Genomic DNA, 18,373 nt, shown 5'->3' on the forward strand with positions numbered 1-18,373 from the left:
AACAGACACATAATGTCTGCACCCCAACCAGAAAAGCAACCTGATTGCACCCGGTGGCTGAACTGGACTCACTTCTGGGAGTCCCCGTGCCATCTTAGTGAGAAGAAAGGAAGCTAGGCAGGAGTGGGCAGCTAGCTAGAATGATAGGACTGAAGAGAGATACGGGGCTGGGTCAGTGCCCAGTTGTGCACAAGTAAGAGCAGGTGGCTGATGCCAGTGCAAAGTCCTAACATTGGCCAGAAAACAGATATGACATCTACTCTCACATAACGCACCAGGGTCAGCACAACTTTAAAAGTTGGTCTGGTGCAAGCTAACAGTTGCTTTTATCACAGTCCCCATGGGAGGGTTTGGGCTCTGGTTGGGGTGGAGTGGAGAAGGAGTGGGAGGTCTCCAGGTCTGTGGCTGTTTGCTCAGGTGGCTTCTTTCAGAAGGCTCTCTTGTCGGTGGAGAATTAGGTTTTATTTGTCAATGGGAGTAAAGTGATTTGTATGCTATGCCAGGTGGACTAGATCATCTCTCCCAAAATTGTAAAGGAGGTGAAGCCTCCCTTGTCTGCACTCTCCCCACCTCACCACTATCTATCCATTTCTCATCTGTCCATCTGTCCCTCCATCTGTCATATAGGCACCTATCAGGTATCAGCTACTGTGCTGGAACATGCATTTCCAACCGACCCCTCCCCTCGACCTCCTATTCTTTTCTTCTGTTCTCTCCCTCTTCCCTTTTCTATTGATCAGAGATTCGTCTCTGGAAAGGGGCTGATGACTTCATTTCTGCTAACTAATGAATACCAGGGGTATGTGTTTTATTTCACATATAGAGCACTTCCTCTGTTCTAAGTACTTTACAAATATTAACTTATTTTACTTTCTGAAAAACCCTATGAAGCAGATACTATTATTATCCCCATTTTACAGATGAGTCACTTTTTTATTCCAGCAGAAGAAATAAAGTTTGCTGGTGAAACATTAGGAGTGAGCCAGGAGTTATTTGTCATCACAGAACCAGTCTGTATCTCCTCGACTGTGGGAGTCTGACTTGCCAACTGGAGATTGGGCAGTTGGAATGAACACTTTTCCTCTCCTCCAACATCTCATCTCAGCTAGCTCTGGGCCGTTTCCACTCTTCTCTCCCCATATTCCCATCTCTGCAAAAATGGAGGAAGATTTATAAGACATTAGGATATTAGAGATCATTTACTTACCTCTTTGTCTATACTGGAATGCCTGAGGTCTACAGAGGCAGTAAGACCTGGCATGGTCACCTGGCCAGATAGTGGCAAGGTACGGATGAGAAGCCAGGACTCGCAGCTCCCTGCCCCGTATCTTCCCACTCTGCCATACCACTGTCAGCACCATTCCCTCCCCCGCCTCCCACTTCCTAGTCTATTAGCTAAAGGATCTATTGCCCCAGGAGTAAAAATCTGCACAGGGGTCCTAAGTAACATAGGTGTGCCTTGCTCATGGGGCTTCACTTTCTCAGTTATTGCCAGTAGCAGGCTCTGTTCTGTTTTCTTTGGTTTCGTCCCCTTGAGTACTCTTTCTATTTAAGATGGCTGCCTCTTTTGTTCAGTTCTCCTCCACTCCCCATGTCTTTTCTCAATTCTTTCTGCCACACCTGGGGCCACTGCAGCTCCAGTCTTGAGGCTGTAGCTCCTTCATGGATCCTTCTGCTTCCTGTTCACCTGCTGTCCCCCAGCCCTGCCCTGTCACAGCTGGTGGAGGAGAGTGAGGAGGGGCAATCTTCATTTCTTCCCCTGATTCTCTGCTGTCCACAGCACTGGGCAGCAGCTGTCCCCCCCGAGTGTTGCCTGAGAGAGGCCTTGTTGTCTTTCTTCCCAAGGCCTTTGGCAAAGTAGGTTATCTCCAGGACCCTTGGCTGCTGTTCAACTATACAGCTAATGGGGGAGGTCAGCCACCCCCTCTCTGACTTAGTAGGGGCTCTTAGGGCTCTCAACACCACATTTACTAGTTGCCCCTGACTCAGAAGGGGCCTCAGTCCAAATGAATGCCCATTATAAAAAAGTTTTGAGGTCTCTTCCCATCACTTCCTTAGAGCAGTGGAGAGGTTTCTGCTTGGAAGAAGATGAAATTTGGTAGTTGAACCAAACAGATGGCTAGGATACAGGCTTTGGAGTTAACTCCCAGCAGAGGAGGGTAGACATAGGGCAGGCTCGGGAGTGTCAACATGGGGCGCCTTGGACTGTCAAACTCAAAACGCTTTCTGTGTTCTCAAAACTTGAGTTGCCCTATCTCGATAATTACTTAAGAGAAATGAAGGCATGAATTCCTATAAACACATATACACAAACGTTCATTATAGCATTGTTCAGAATAGTCAAAAAGTGGTAACAACCCAAAAGTCAACAGTAACATCAATTGTAGTACAATGGGATATTCAATATAAGGATGAAATAGTAATACACTGAACAGCATAGATGGATCTCCAAATCATTTTGCTCTGTGAAAGAAATTAAACATAAAAGGTGATGTACTGCATGATCTCATTTATATGAAATTCTGGAAAAATCAAGACTATAGTGATGGGAAGTAGACCAATGATTAAAAGGGGTCAGAGGGAGGAGGGGGAGGGGATTAACTGCAAAGGAGCGTGAAAAAACTTAGTAGAGTGATGGAAATGTTCTATATCTTGATTTTGGTGGAGGTTATACAACTGTATACAATGAGCAAAGTGACTTTTATTGTATGGAGATTATGCCTCAATAAAGCTAAAAAATAAAAACCAACCACTTGAGTTGGACTGTCATGGAAGGCTGGCTGTCTGTCTCTAGCCTTTAACTGTTTGCGTCTTCTCAAGACTCCGGCTGTCTCTGAGGCGGGCACCAAAGTATGTTTCAGGGAAATCAGAATGCTCTTTGGATTCTGAGGAGGTTTTGTAGAAGTTGGTAGTGACCGAGAGAGAGGCAGAAGCAGACTGAGACGGCGTTACCCATCGTGAGCAAAGCCTGTGTACCTGTGTGAGACGTGCGTGGGGACTTGTGAGTGTGTGAGGGAAAGAGAAAGTGAGGGGAGGGGATTTATTTCATAGAATTCCAGTGAGCTTTAAAAACTAAAAAAGGGAGAAGGTGCCTGCGTCAGCCTTAGTCATTGATATATCTCCTCCTCGGGTGGAGATCCCAACTGTGTAACTGGTGAATTCCTGTAGAGCAAGGGTTTTTGTTTGTTTTTAACATCCATCTTCCTCTCCAAATTGTCTCTCGTGCAGTTTCCGAGGTAGTCAGCATCAATGCGATATCGGAACTTTCCTCATTTATTTGGCAGACTTGTGTGGAGTGCTTTTTCTGAACCCAGCAGAGGGCTAAAGCTGTGGAGATTGGGGTCCCTATCATGGAAAACTTGTGTGCTTACGTAGTGCTGAGTCCTGCCTGGCCACACGGCTAGACTCCAGGTCTTGGCTGTCAAGGTGGCATGAGGATGCCCAGGTGGAATGATGATATGAGCGGTCAGCCCAGTCTGGAGGATTGTGGCAAGGTTTCCAATAATAGTTACATTAGCTGCAGCTTAGCCTTTGCTAGGCTTTCCCTTTACCATACCCAATAGCTAAAGTGAGCCAAGGATGTCCGTATTTGCTGCTCTCGACTGTCAAAATGCAGTCCTTTTTAGTGGTGCTGGATTTAAAAGAATATTAAAAATATGTTTTTAGAACTTAGCTTTTTGCATTCGGGATGTGCTCCTGCTGAGCCTAACTTCTTTGTGGATGACCATGGTTGAAATACAGCTAGAGAGTTGCACAACCTTCAAGTTGGGTTTCACATAGAGAAGATGTTATTTTTTGGTAACTCTCACGGCCAGACTCGATTGACCTGGCACATGCTCTGATTGGCCTGTGTACTTCATTTCTGTTCTTCTCCAGGGTGTGGGATGGCTGTTTAAAGAGGGCGGATATTAATGCTAATCTTTGTGTAGCATAACATGTTACTGCCACTTGCCTTTATTTTTATCTGGAAGTTCAAGCAGATATCAGAAGGGAACTGTTTGTGGGTACAGAGATGGTTTAAGTTACCTTTATGAACAGAAATGACATTTGGAAAAATAGCTTCCCTTTTAGGAAGGTAAGTCAGTCATTTAACCACTATTTGTTGAATTCCTGGGATATATGTATATCATATGTCATGTGCTATGCTGGGGACTTTGAAATAAAATTAAATCAGTAGAAGACAGAGTCCCTGCACTTAAGGAGCTCCTTGAAGAGACGTGGAATTAAGTAGTGGCATAGAGAGGTAACCAGCGATGTAAGGACTGGATATGAGTCCAAAGCGGTGCAGGGAATGAGTGCTCCACGAGGCTGGAGAAGGGAGAGATTGGTTCTTCATGCTAAGGTGACTAGCAGACCTTTAACTGGGCCTTTAAGTATGGACAGGATCCCACGAAGTCAGAGAGGGAGAAGAAAAGCCAGAATGGAAATGAGAATGGAAGGCCTTTTTCACTTGAGCATTTTCCTTGGTGTATAGAGGGAGCTCAACCTGGAACAGAAATTTGGGGCTAGATTATGGAGCTCTGGAATGGTAGCTTAAGGAGTTGCACTGCATCCTGTAAACCATGGGAGGCTGTTGAAATGTCCTGAGCAGGGGATGAAGGCAGCAGTCTAGGAGACGTAAATGGAGGACTCTGTCCAGGGGCGGGGTGGGGCACGTTGTTGGAGTTCTTTCTGTAATGTCCTTCATGCTGCATTCTCCCCTGTTGACGTATATGTTCTGGAGGATGGAGTTGGTTGACCTTAGGGTTTCCTTTCACAACCAAACATTGTAGGACACTAGCCAATGGGTCTGTTATTAATGTAGAGGAAATTTTAAGTCTTGGAAGGTTTTCGTTTCACCTGCATTGCAGATGGAGAGTGGACAGGAATGAAGTTTGAAAGCAAGAGCCCATCAGGTTCCACACTGCTCCCTTGTCTCTCTCCTCCAGAGCATCCATGTTGGGGAATTGTTCAGAGTGTGGACAGTTTTTCATGATGGCATTTATCACTCAGATGGCACGTGAGGAAACAAGGCAGGAACCAAAATCCATATCCTTAAGAGCTGTCTTTGATAGCACCCTCCTACTCTGGCAGTTATTAAGCTAGCCTGAATTTCATGAACTTTTTTAGATAGGATAAGAGGAGAGTTGATAAAGGGGGTCGTAGATAGGCATCTGGAAAGGAAAGGAGGTCTGGGGGCTCAGGGGATTAGCCAGGGAAGCACAGAAAGTCAAACAAGGAAAGCAGAGGCCCTAGTGAGCCTGTAATATTCTAGAGGAGAACCAGCCTCTGTGAGGATTTGACATGGTCAGAACATTCTTCAGCCTCCTTTGTGGTACTGCCTCCTCTAGCCAGAATTTTTTTGAGACAAGTGTTGGTCAAACAAGCTTTTGTTTGTGGTTGGTCATTTGGCACACGGCATGGCTCCTTGTCCTGGGACAATGAGGAAGCCATTTTAATGGCATTTAATGGCAGGCAGGGCAGCTGTGTGTTCACTGCAAAGGAATAACAGCTTCTAGGAGACTTGGTGGCTTTGAGGAGAAACTCACAGTGGCAGGAATTAATTAGAAAGTAGAGTAGAACTGACTTCCAAAGGCTTATGGTGTATGTATTTGGATGTGCTGTGGGCACAATGACATGAACGAAATGGAATGAGAAATAGTGTAAGTGACTGACAAGGATCCTGTTGGCGGGTAGACAGGTGTTGACTGGCTCCCCCAATGTGAATTTAGTTGGGTGTTTCCACTTTATTTTTCCCAAACTCTCTAAAGCAGCTGATTCCTTGGGGTCTAAGACATCCTTCCGAAACCTCTTGGCTACCTATTGTTTATGACCAACAGCAATTTTTTCTTTCTTTCTTTGAAGATAAATTCATTTTGGGTGGTAGTGACTAACGGCTATTTTTGAGTCTTTGGCTATTGGTTTGAAAATCTTTTTTAGTATTATTTTCACATCGACAAAGCTAGAAAGTTTCACCGAATCCCCTACAGTATAATAAGTGTTACCTTTCATTGGGAAGCAAACTATTTACAGCCATAACAGGGTTTGCAATGAATTGTATAAGTGATGCTGACTTTTGTGTCAGCAAAATATGAAACAAAAACTGATCATAGATGACATTACCTAAATGACAGTACCTACGTGTGTCCTTTCTTTCACATTTGCTGTAATCCTGTTATGGCATTGTCCTATTATCTCAACCACTGTCACTTTTAAATGCTGTCAAATTGTAACTGGATTGCCAAGGACAGAGGAAGGGAGTCAGGGAGAACACAACGGCCTTTCCCAACATGCCACAGGATGGGCTTCTTCTCCCTCTCGTAGGTTGAATTCTTGGAAAAATTCTTCAGTCAAAATGATGACTCAGTATCTTTTATAGGCTTTGATGAAATAGCCAGATTCACTCCTCTAGTTCCTAGAAGGAAAGAGAGAAACATTCTCTTTTAACAGCCAATGAGACAGACTCATCCAGCATAATGTTAATGTTTATGCAGAACAAGAATGTGTTAGAAGTATTATAATTGCGTTTTAAAATCAGGTCAGAAGTAATAGCAAAGAGATCGCTCTATCTAAGAGGTTAACGTCCAATTGTTCTTTCCAGTGTTGCCCAGGTTTGCTTAGAGGACTCCATTTTAGAGATGGGAAAACTGAGTCATAAGACCATTAGAGGCAGACTTTATGGGACAGCTGGAGTTGGAAACATTCATATTTTGTGTTTGTGCCACATGTCTGTGTTCCTCCTCGTCCATTTAGACCAAATTCTTATCCAGATTTCTCATAAAACATTCGTAAATTTCCAGTCTTCACCTTTCTGCAGCTTCCTTAGATGGAATGGTTGATGGGTACATGACTGCATTAAAATTAAGCCTCTTGCTTTTTGCATTCCGTTTCTCATAAATAAGGGAGTGAAAAATGGTTATTTTGAACACTCTTATTAGGGCTGGCATGGCTGCCAGAGAATAGGGCTAAACTTAAGGGGACAGGCTACTCTTTTTTTTTTTCATGCCTCTTTTCTTTTTGCTTTGGATTTTATAATGGTATAATTTAGTTTTTCCTTCAGCTGATTCTGTATTCATTTTTTAATATATAATGTTGATTAGTATGTTCTATTATTTATAGTCCTCCAGAAGGATCCCAAGGGAAGATAATCTCCATTTGAGAAGATGATTTCCCAATTTCCATACAGATGACGAAAAAGTCACTGCCCACCACCCCGTGGCCACCGCCGAGCCTTCCTCTGACACTTGTGGTGTGTGGCGGTGTGGGCCACAGGCACCCAAAAGCCTGACTGGAGGTGCAACATGGGATGTGCTGACATTAACGCGAAAGAACTGGCTAATTGACTTGCAAAATATAGGTTAGGGAGTTTTATGGGATATCAAATTATCTTACTCTTGCTCTGATTAAAGACAAAATATATTAAGTAGATCATTACATGGGTAAAAGGTTAGAACTTCACACACTTGGAGGTGTAGTGCTGGCGCTCCCCCTCCCGCCTCGTGACAGAGGCCCATGGCAAACAACGGACCGAAGGCCGGGAGACTCACTGTCCGTGGAACTGTGACATGGCTGAACAGCTAAGTTAGATCTATAGGAGAGACGTTTGCCTTAGCCTTGAATTTCCTGAGTCTTTTGATGCTGATAGAGTACTCATCTTAAAATTAAGTATTAATTTGTTCTGATTCTGTTTCTGTTAGCAGGGAAAAGGGCGAATACATGAAAGGGGGAGTGAGCAGCGGAGCAGTGGCTATGTTTGAAAACAGAGTGACCACCTCAGGCTGCCCTGGAGTGGCGTGCACAGGGCACTGAGCGGAAACATCACTCTGTGAAGGGGGGTGATCATTCTAAGACTAGGCTGCTTCTCTGTCACACCGTGATCCCTTGGGCAACCATCTCATGCTATAAAGGTCTTCCTGAAAGAAATTCCAGGCCCGGTCCTGATGTGGAGTTGGAGCTTCCATGTATCTGATACTAATCTACCAGCTAATCCATCATGCTGCCCGTTTCTGTGCATTATGTGTTTCAAAGCCGGAGGACCGCGTGTCCACCGCAGGGCTTGTGGTTTGTAGAAAGGGACCACTTCAAGGCTGTTCCAGGTAGCCATTTTCTTTCAGTATTGTAGATTGGTAGGTCTTTAGACATTATCTCTTAAATTGTGTGTGTATGTGTGTGCGTGTGTAGTATAAGTCTAGGTTTCTTGAATTTCTCACTTACTTCAGAGCTTCACTACACATTTGTGCATAAAGGGAACTCTCAGCAGTTGCCGCCCCATCCTGTCTCACTGTGTGAAAAGAAGAAGCAGTTGTCAAATTAGAGGTGAAGCAAGGTGGGCTAGTAGAGCTGTGATTGGGTGTCTCCATTTGATGTGTTGGGGAGAGAACAAATCACAAGTCATTCTCTGGAAATGAGCCATGGTCCACACACAGAGCAGTGACCCTGAAAGCCCCAGTGCCAGCCTCCCCCGGATGGCTTGACCTTCAGCAGTCTTTCAGTCAAATCCATTTCAGAAATGGAGAACAGCTTGCCACTGTCCTCTACTCTTGACCTGTTGACAGAACAAGGGTGTTAGAAACTTTGGGTGGATATGGAAATAGATCTTTAAATATACTAAACAGATCTTTGTGTGTGTGTGTGTGTGTGTGTGTGTGTGTGTGTGTTTGGGGGGAGAGGAGAGAACCAGAACAGAAGTTTGGAGAAAGGAAGGAAGGAAGAGAAATGCTAAAACGTGCAGTCTTGTTCCCCAGCCCTCTTGTTGAGATAGGGATCAGATGTAGCTGTATATATTTCCAAGAGAAGACAAAGCCATCTATTGGGTGAAGGGGTTTGTCTGGGGCCCCTCGAATTGCTGTGTGACCTTAGGGAAACACTTACCTTCTCTGGGTTGAGCTCAGCCCGTTGTCCACAAGGGGCAGTGCTGGTATTTATAGATCATGTTTGATAGTCCCGAGTGGAAAGCAACTTCACTTCTCACCCCAGAATAGCAAGCATTGTTTCTCATATCTAGGTTGCTGGGACAGCTTCCTAGGAACCTAATACTCAGCAGCTTTGTGATGTTGGATGGAGGGTTTTTCTTTTTAAATGAGTTGGTTGGTTTTTGTCACTTTCCACATTATTTTCCAGGTCTAAGTTTTTTCTTATTTTTTCCTCACAGGCAGTATCTAAATGCTTAGGGAGTCTGCCCTGGCTCACACCATCCTGGTTTTTCTGTTAGCTTAAAGGCACCAAGGGCTTTCCTGGGACTGGTGTCTAAAGGCTGGTGACCAAGCCGACAGCAGCAGCTTGTTGGTCGAGGTATGGGTGCCCACGGGGGTTAGTGGCCCGCTGTGGCTATTGAGGATGCTGTCCTTGGGATTGTCCCTGGGATCTCCTTGCTCTGTCTACCCTGTGAGGTAACTGTAACTTCAGCTAACCTGGGTTTGTGTGAATTCATCAGTCTAGCCTGTGACATCCCACCCCATTGTATTTCATAAGCCAGCAACTGCAAGGCCAGGCTCCCCTCCCCTCAGCCTCCTGCATTTGTTTGCAGAGCCCTCAAGGAAGAATTGGGTCTGCTTAGGGAATGGGGCTTGGCCTGGTAAGAGAGTCAACTTAGGAACTATGGTGGCAAGGGATAGCTTGTTCTTCTAGGGCTGTCCCTTGGGGGTGGTGGTGAGGGTGTGCACGTAGTTTTTATATTTCCTATTTTGATTTAAGTACTGGTTTCTTTTTTTGGTGAAGTCTTAGGCAAGTGCCACAGAGGATTTCTTTTTGGCTTGAACTTGATGAAATTTAGATGAACTTGACGAAATAAAGAAATTTACTCACACATGGTCATGGACACATCACGCCTGCCCCGCCCCCCTCAACACATATCCCGTAATGAGCTGTTCCTAAGTGAGAATTCCTATAATTTTGAGGTCTTACCTTGAATGGTGATAAGGGTAGAAAGCCTCTGCCCCATATGCATTTTCGCTTGAGTTGTTAACCTTTCCTTCCTTCCTCCTCCTTTTTCCTACCCCTTCAAGGTCCCCCTTCCCTTGAGAAAAGACGTAGGAGCCAAGGCAGAAATATAGACTTGACCTCCACCTCACCAGGTGCAGCAGCTGACCGGTGCGAAAAAATAGGAAATATTTTTTTTAAAAGAGGGGGGCAGTTTCTGTTCCACAATCACTGCTGTTTCAATAAAAAGCAACCTGGTTTATCTGTAAAACCTACTTCCCTTTCTGGCAAATGTGACCGTTTTCAAGAGCAGAGGACCCTGATGGTTGGGGGAGTAAAAGGAGAGAAGGTGAGAGGAGGGAGATGCTAGAAAGAGGGTGGAAAGAAGAGAAACAAGAGGTGGAAAGGAGAAGAAAAATGGGAAGAGAGAAGGCGAAGAGGGAGAGAGGAAAAAGGATTGAAACTGGAGCTATTTTTAGCGGAATGTGAATGCAGATTTCAACAGGCTTGTTGGCTGTGGGGAAACAGACCTCGTGCGGACAGTCACCTTGCGTGTAACTTCCTGCGAAGTGGCTGTGGTGACTGCGTTTCTGACACTGTCAGAGTTTGGACAACCCTGCCAGCTCCTGCAAGGGCAGCCTAACAACTGTCAGAGGCGAAGTATCAAAAGCATGAGCTGTCGATAGTGACCTGCATTTGCAGAAAATGTGAGGGCTTTCTGATTAATAGAGGAGCTCTAAATTAGAGAGATGCTGTTCCACAAGCCCCCTCCTCTGCGGTGAAGGCCACGGCACAGATAATCATTACCATTAAACAGGCTTCTGATTTTTAACAGAAGCTCTGAGGTGAACTCGCTGATAATGGTTCAGTTTCAAGAGGAAAAAAAGCACTCCCCCACCCACCCCTGCCATGAAAAAGAAGGAAGGAAGAAGGAAGGGAAGAAAGAAAGAAGAAGAAGAAGAAAAGACATAAGGGGAAAAAAAGAAAAGAAATTCTCACACTAGTGCTTTGGGCAAATGCTCAGACTGCATCCCTGAGTCCTTGCCTTTGTTGCTAGCACAGCACTCAGATACATCTCCTGTTTGAGATTTTCCTTACTGTCCTCTGTGTCTGCTCATAAGCCGGCTCGTTCATTTGGTGTTTCTGGGAGACAGGCATCCTCCGTGAGTTATTTCTGACCGTTGCAACATTCCACAGGGTCTGAATTGTTGAAAGTGTTGCCCCAAACCATAACGACTTGAGTATTACAATCAGAGCCCATGCTATAGACAAGGATTGATTTGTGTTCTAGCTTGGACAGAGAAACAGACTGGGCTGGCGGCGACCACAGCTATACCTGGGGACTTGCCTGAGCTCCAGCCTCCTAACCCTGTCCAGGGCACTTTGCACAGGGCGGGGGAATTTGAGTCCTGGTTTGAGGCATTGATTTAAACCAGCTTTCAAAGTCCTGAGTGGAGCCGATCATTTGTGTGTTTTCCTTTCTGGATGTTCCCCCTGTCGAGACCATTTCTCCACCACGAGGTACATATTGGAGGGTGAAAGGCATTGATGCTGGCCGACATTGCTCAGGAAGTACAGCATTAAGGAGCAACACTCTCTTGCTTGCATTGATTCTCCTCCCAAACTTCCCACACTCTCTTTGCAATTATTCAAGGGAAATAAAATAATATAAATCACACTGCCTGATTCTGCTCAAACAGCTCACAAAGTAATCACAGGCCGAAGTGCAGGTTTTCTTGCAGTGCCTTTATCAGTAAATCAGATTTTGAGCATTTATCAGCAAAAGTTAGATTGAAGCATCATTCCTGTAATGTTTGAAAGAAAGAAGATTTGTTTCGGTGGGGATTCTGCCAATCAGCGATCTTCCAGCTTGACTCTGCTATCAATTATTGCTGCAATTATTTGTCTAGTTGGATATTTAAAATGTCATCGGAAAGAGATGATTACATATTCCAGAAAGCAAGGCAGTGTATAATCAGATGAACTGAATCCAGTTAAATGTAGTGTGGTACCAACCTGTCCTTCAAAGTGGAATTCTTGAGCTACCACCGAAGCAGCAGGCTTCTGCCTGGTTTTTGAAGCGGATCTTAACCTTGGGATGCAGTGTGCTGCTGGGGTCGGGTGATGCTCAATTATGGGAAACTTTCCAAGTCTGAAAATGGAATTGCTCCTTCAGATACACGAGAAGTGCATTTTGGTTATCTCATTCAATTCATCTGCAAATCTATAAATAAGAAGTCCCTCTATTCTTCTTGCTTCCTGTGGATTTAAATGCCAAATCCTGATTTGTGCAAAGTTGTCACATGCCCCTTTTCCCACTCTCTGTGCCTGGTGCCCAGGATCTAAGCAGCGGCAGTAGAAATTACAACTGTTTGGAAGCCAAGAAAAAAGCGCCATTTCTCACTTTTCTCCAATTCCGGATATTCTCGGCCCCGCTCCATCTATCAGCCTTCTCCCCACACACCTCCTCCACTGCACTCCCTCCTTCTGTCCGCTCCACGAACAGGAAACAAATACAGCTCCAAGTTTATTTTTTTTTTATGCGGGAAAAGAAACCACAATCTGAACAAACCACAAAAAATCTTTAACCAAACTCTCTAGATAGAATGATCCCAAATGTTCTCCACTTATAGAGAGCCCCCGTTTAACAGACTGCCCCTTCTCTGGGCATCAGGGGCATCCCGCCCCTGCTGAGCGGGATGGTAGATCTGAAAGTGACAGCCAAGTCCTCAGCTGGGAAACATTACTCTATCCCCGTTCTTTTGACACCAAGATTAGAACTGACCAGAGTCGTTCTTTGGATGTAGATGGGTTTCATGAGTCCAAGGATTTTCTGTGGGACTGGCTGTCTCTCTGGGCTTTTCCTAATTCACTTCCCAGAGAGCATGCTGAGCTCTTAAGATTCGAAAATAACGTGGTGGTCAAAAGGCTCTCCCGCCATAGCATAAGATGTACTGGAGGGCTATAAGGAAATAAATCTCATCTGTAAAAAGAAAAGCACCTTATAAAACACTGGAGCCCTGGGTTGTGTGCCAGAAGCCAGATGTGGACACAACTCTGTCACCTTTGTCCACTCTCTTCCTTCACCAGCTGTGTTCAAGGACCCTTATCTGGTCTGTGTTTCCGTGCCAGGCCCTGCAGCTGTGGCCTGGGCAGCCTCGGTTCCAGTCTGGGGTGACCTGGGTCACCTGATCACATTACCCTATTAGGGGGCAGAAATTGCTTTGGTCCTTGAAAGCAGGTTATATGCTTGTGGTAGGTGAGGTGTAGTGTGTTAAAACCACAAAGCAGAGGTGTGAAGGGCCTGGTTTGGGTCTTGGGGGATGGAGAGGAGACCATGAGTTCTGAATGTTTTGCCTTTTCTTGGGATACCTGCTCATTTTTGTTTCCAGGGTGTACCTGTTTCTGCATACCCTCCAGCATGTCCCGAGCAGACGTGGAGGCCTGGGCTTGGTCAGGGGCTCTGGGTGGGAAGGGAATCTGCCCAGTTGTCTCCTAAGCCTGTGGCCACAGTTTCACATTCCAGGTCCTTGCCAGCATTTGGCTGGGAAGCCCTGGCCTCCTAAGGCACACCAGGGCTTTGCATTCTGTCTTCCCTGGGCCTCCGCTGGGCTGTGCCAGAATCTGGTGCAACTTGGGCGATGAGGTGTGGGTTGCTGCAGGTGGCCTCCTGCATCAGAGGCAGGGAGGCAGATGAAATCATCTAGCCACCTTCCATGGCTCGCTTCCTAGCCTTATTTTTAAGCCCTTTTAGTGGAACAAAACTATGGGTTCTAGATAGGATTATTTAACTGAAGGACTTCACACTGTTCTTTCTCTCGGGGCAGAAAGATGGGGGTGTAGGTAGGGGGGTGAGAATAGAGGAAAGTCTGGGAGATTGCTAAAAACAATTGAGAGAGGGAGAGGAAAGGGACCCAGACTAGGTAATTTGGACCAATTCATCAGAAGTCTTAAAGAAATTTGACATCTATTGTAACTCTTCTAACTGTGTAATTACACACCATTTGGAGAGTAAATTATTAACCCGATTGTCCATAACAACCATTGAGTAAATATGCAATTACAGATTGCCAAAATTGTACAGTGAACCGATAGGCCAGCAGCCACTTTCAAGGGGCTGTAATCATTTCCTGGGTCAAGGCTGATCTGGAGACTCCTTGCTTAGTGAATCATTTACTGGAGAGACCTCAGTGACTTCGGGAAGGAAAGGTTCCCCTGGTCACTGTGGCTCCATAGCAGCTCCTTCTAGCCCGGTCGTTTAGAGTAGCTCTTGAACAGGAAGAGAAGGCCACTGAACAGTGCTGGATTTCTGAGTGTTTGTTGAGGGCCTCTTCTGTGCCTAGAAGATGCCGGGCGATGAGAGGTAGACAGTACAGTCTTGGTTCTCAGAAGGCTTAGACTTTAGTTGGGGAACCAGTGGTGGTAGATAAATGATGATCGCGTGGAGCCCTGGAGAGATGTAGTGTAGAGCTGAGGACAGAAGAGTGGCATATCCTTTGCTGTCCCTTCCATTGTCTAACCAGGGGCCTTTGTGCTCCCAGCCCCCTGAGCTACAGTGTGCCCCCACCCTCCCGGGTTCAGGGGGGCAGTAATCTCAGTGGGGCCTCCTCCCGAGAAAGTCCACAGCCTGCCCCACACTGGAGGAGCCTCCAGAGTCAGCCAAGAGCTGCAGGCCATAAATGCAAAGTATGGTTTAACAAAAGCAGCTTTTGAGTGAGAAAGCTGAGTGGAGTTGTCCCAACCTGTCAACTTCAGATTTCTTTCCTTCTCCTTATAAATCAAAAAACGGTTGGTGGAAGGGAGGGACAGAAGCATTTCATTTTCAGATTTTGTAAGAAAATAAAATCAAATCAAAAGAACCTGTCCCACGCTGATACCTTACATGCCAGGTTTGAGCCTGAGGCAAATTTTTGTGGCCATGTAATAAGCCTCTTTAAAATGGTGACAGACCCTTGACTCTTTGCCTTGAATTACACTGATAAAAGACATTTTATTGCGTTAGAGCCGGGGCAGGAGTACAGGACGGTTCTTGCCTGGTAGGCCTCTTTGAAAGCGCGTCAGCCCTGCTGTCCACGCTCCCCACCGCCTGACAGGGTTTGAGCGCCATGGCGGCCGAGATCTGTGGGACACTGACAGAGGGGGCTTTCTACCCAGAAGTCAAAAGTTGAGGCTCTGGAAGCAAAAGGATTTCAGCCTGAGGGGCTTGTTAGGGAGAGTGGAGTGTCTCTCATTCCTAGTAGACATAAGACATCTTGACATTGGTGGCTCCAGGTCAGTTTCACGGTTGGGCCTGCATGGAAACAGAGTATAGCCGGGAATGCTAACCCTCCCAGACCTCAGTTCCCAGGGAATGAGATTCACAATAAAGAATCTCATTGAATCTTAGAGAGATTCAAAATAAAAAATGATCCTGGGTTGTCCCCTGTGGTGTGGGGTCCCTTTAGCACGCCCACCCCCCCCCGCCTTGATGCCTATGGAAAAGGGAAAGCAGGATCGTGGCCCCTTGACCCAGAGAGGCTAGGTCTCCACAAGCTGAGTTCCCAAGTGGACCTATTCAGTGGGTAAAAAGGAGTTGAGATGGTGCCTTCTTGGTTTGAGGAGCTTGGAGTTGTCTCATAACTTTGGGTCTTACCCCCGTTGAATCAACAGAATTAGTAGACTTGAGAACAGCCAGCGGCCCCCACCCTGTGGCTGGACTGGGGCCTTTTGAATGGTTGCAGATTATACATGTGGGCATCGCTTTTTTTATTCAGGAAATTCTTTCCAGGTTGGCCAGTGATATAAATGAAGGATTAGAAATTGGGTAAAGAGCCAGGAAAATAACTATGAAGCCAAGAAAATAGGCCTCAAATAAACAGGCTGTGTCTGCCCCTCCTTTGTTCTGTGGAACTCTGTCAGAGAGGTTAGGGCTGAGGCTGGAGCTTGGAGCTCCGCTGCTCTGTGCCCGGGAGGAGGGAAGGTGCTGAGAGACCGAGGAGAGGGTAGCAGAGTTGGAGGAGCTTGTGGGCGGGCAGAGGCCTGTTTCTGAAAGAAGAACTCGCTGCCATGGGACGAGGCCTGGCCTCTCAGCACCAGAACCCTCCTTGATTGACTCTCACCTCAGGCGAGAGGGCAGCCTAGTTTTGTTCCTGAAGAAATGTCAGAGCCTGACCTGCTAGACCATTTTCTTTTTCATTTGTAGAGCTTTGAAGCCTTAAATTAGTTCTCATAATTTCCAAGCAGTTCTTCGTTAACCATAGGACATAATAAGTTTTAATTCTGGAGTATGGCCAATTCTGGTTCTAAGAATCTCCGGGCCAAGATTGTCACAGAGCATTAGGCCTGTGGAGTGTGCCTTCCCCACTTTCTCCAACACACACATACCCCTTTATAGTCTCAGGAAGGCAAGTGATTGCCTGTAAGACTAGTGCCCAGATAATACACTCTCCCTTGGCCCACCTTGAGGGCTCCTGAGGTGAGTCGTGACGAGGGGCAAAGCTTAGGCCCCACCAAGGTGGGCAGGACTCTGAGTTCCAGCCCTGCCCTCAAGACCTGCAGCAGGAGGCTTCTGAGATCTTCATTTCCTCTCTGGGGAGTTGAGGATAATACCTTCCCTCATCCCACAGGATTTCTTGGGGCCGGAATGTGAGGAGTGCGCTTCAGGAAGAAGGTAAAGCCCTGCACAGAGCCCAGGACACACGTCCTTAAGAAGGGCCAGGCTTGTAGGTCTGACAGAGCCTTCCTGGGCTGCCCATTCTTCCTGGGCCCCAATTCCGTTGAAGGGTTGCACAGATCAGTCCTGGAAGATAAGACCAGAAAACTCTCCAGCTGGCTGGGCGGCAGTGCAGCCTGGGCCTGCTCTCATCTTCCAACCATGCCTCTCCCCTCCCCTGTCCCTCCAGCTGGGGGGACACTGCCACTGCCCCACCCCGCCGACTTCTTCTTCCACAGTGCCCAAGAACTCCTGAAAACATCAAGGGTCTCATAAGTGCTAAGCATGGTTTTCTTAAGCTTATTCTGGCATTTTCCCGAGACTGATGAAAATGGTGATATAGAGGCATAAATGACATTCGTTGTGAGTTGACACAGATAAAAATGCTTGGGTGGCCTCTTCAGAGTAATTTGGGAGTTGCGTGTTCTGTTGGCTTTGATAGACAAGTCCTTCTCTGCCCTGGCTGGTGTTATCAGAATTAAACGTTTGCTAGGCAAATGGTCAGTCTCCTCGGATCCATCTCTACAGCCCAAATGCCTCTTCCTCCCCTCAGTTGAAAATGCTCATTTTACCCTCCTCAGGCATCTAATACTTAAATCGGGAGAAACTCAAGTGTGGTTTTCGAGGCTTTCCAGGTGTCTGGGACTATGATTTTCCATCCTTCTCTTCATTTCTCAGGTGGGGTAGGGAGGTGTGAGTGGTGTCTTCGAATACATTAGTGTGAGGCTGCACAATCTGGGTGAAAGAAATGCATCGGGGCAGCTTCTTTCATCACTCACCTCTTCTTCTAACCATAAAGGTATTGCCGTTGAGCCCTACCTTAAGAAAGCCCAATACACACAAAAATCTCATCAATGGAAACTGATAAATTAGAGGGTGATTTTTCACATTACAGAAAGATTGTTAACTTTTCAAAAGGTTTCGCCACAGGGTTCCTTTAAATAGTGAGCTCCCCCACTGAATTTAAAGTGTTTGTTTACAGATCATTAACTACTTGACAGAGAGGTTGGGGAGGGGGTGGAGGAAGAAGCACTTAAAAGGTAAAATGTTAGAAGCCCTGCCAATTTTCAATGAGCCTGGAAGGGCGATGAAACATCTCTGAAATTATGTCGGTTCGCAAATGTGATTCAGTTTACAGAAATCCATTTTACACATGGCTTTCCAGGAACCCCTCATGTTGGTTGAGGGCAGGGACCACAGGATGCTGGGGCCTTGCCTCCTTGGTTTGAGGTGGCTGGGAGAGGACTCTGGCTTTTCTTAGAGTCCTGTGTGTGCCCTCATGAGCCATGGGTGCCAGGCTCTGGCATGAGGCCAAGCTTTGCCTCTGACCTTCTGGCACGGGCGGCAGAGACAGACCTTTTCCCTTGACATTTAGCCTGAGTTTGTGGGACGTTTCTTCCTGGTTCTTTCTGACCTTCAGTCTCTTTGGCTCAAGACCCATCTAGGTTTCCTCCTTGAAGCTCAGACAGGGGAGCATTGCAAGACTGTGCCCCAGGAGGTTGAAATCCATCACTAGGTTACTCTCTGAGTCTAAGAGTTAACCTGGGGGCTGGACCGAGGCCACACCAGCCTGGAGGTTCCTCCTAATCTCTGCAAGGTCACAAGGGGCACAGGCCCGTCTTGGCCAGCTTCTAGGATGGCCCAGAGTAGGTCTCTTAACTGCACTCAAGACCTTTCCCTAGGTCTGGTCTCCAGCAGGCTCTGACTGGCATGGGGAACAGGAGACAGAAGTCATCCATCTAATCCAGGCTTCTCTTTTTAAAGATGGAAAACTTAGGGCCGGAA

At 46.4% G+C, this 18,373-nt stretch overlaps 1 protein-coding gene across 16 annotated transcripts in view; it reads left to right on the forward strand.

Moving 5' to 3' along the window:
* Positions 1-18,373, forward strand: part of BCL11A (BCL11 transcription factor A) — a 97,899-nt gene that overhangs the window by 56,964 nt on the left and 22,562 nt on the right. The window lies entirely within an intron of this gene.

Source organism: Equus asinus, chromosome 6 (assembly GCF_041296235.1).
Source record: "Equus asinus isolate D_3611 breed Donkey chromosome 6, EquAss-T2T_v2, whole genome shotgun sequence".
NCBI classification, from domain to species: Eukaryota; Metazoa; Chordata; class Mammalia; order Perissodactyla; family Equidae; genus Equus; species Equus asinus.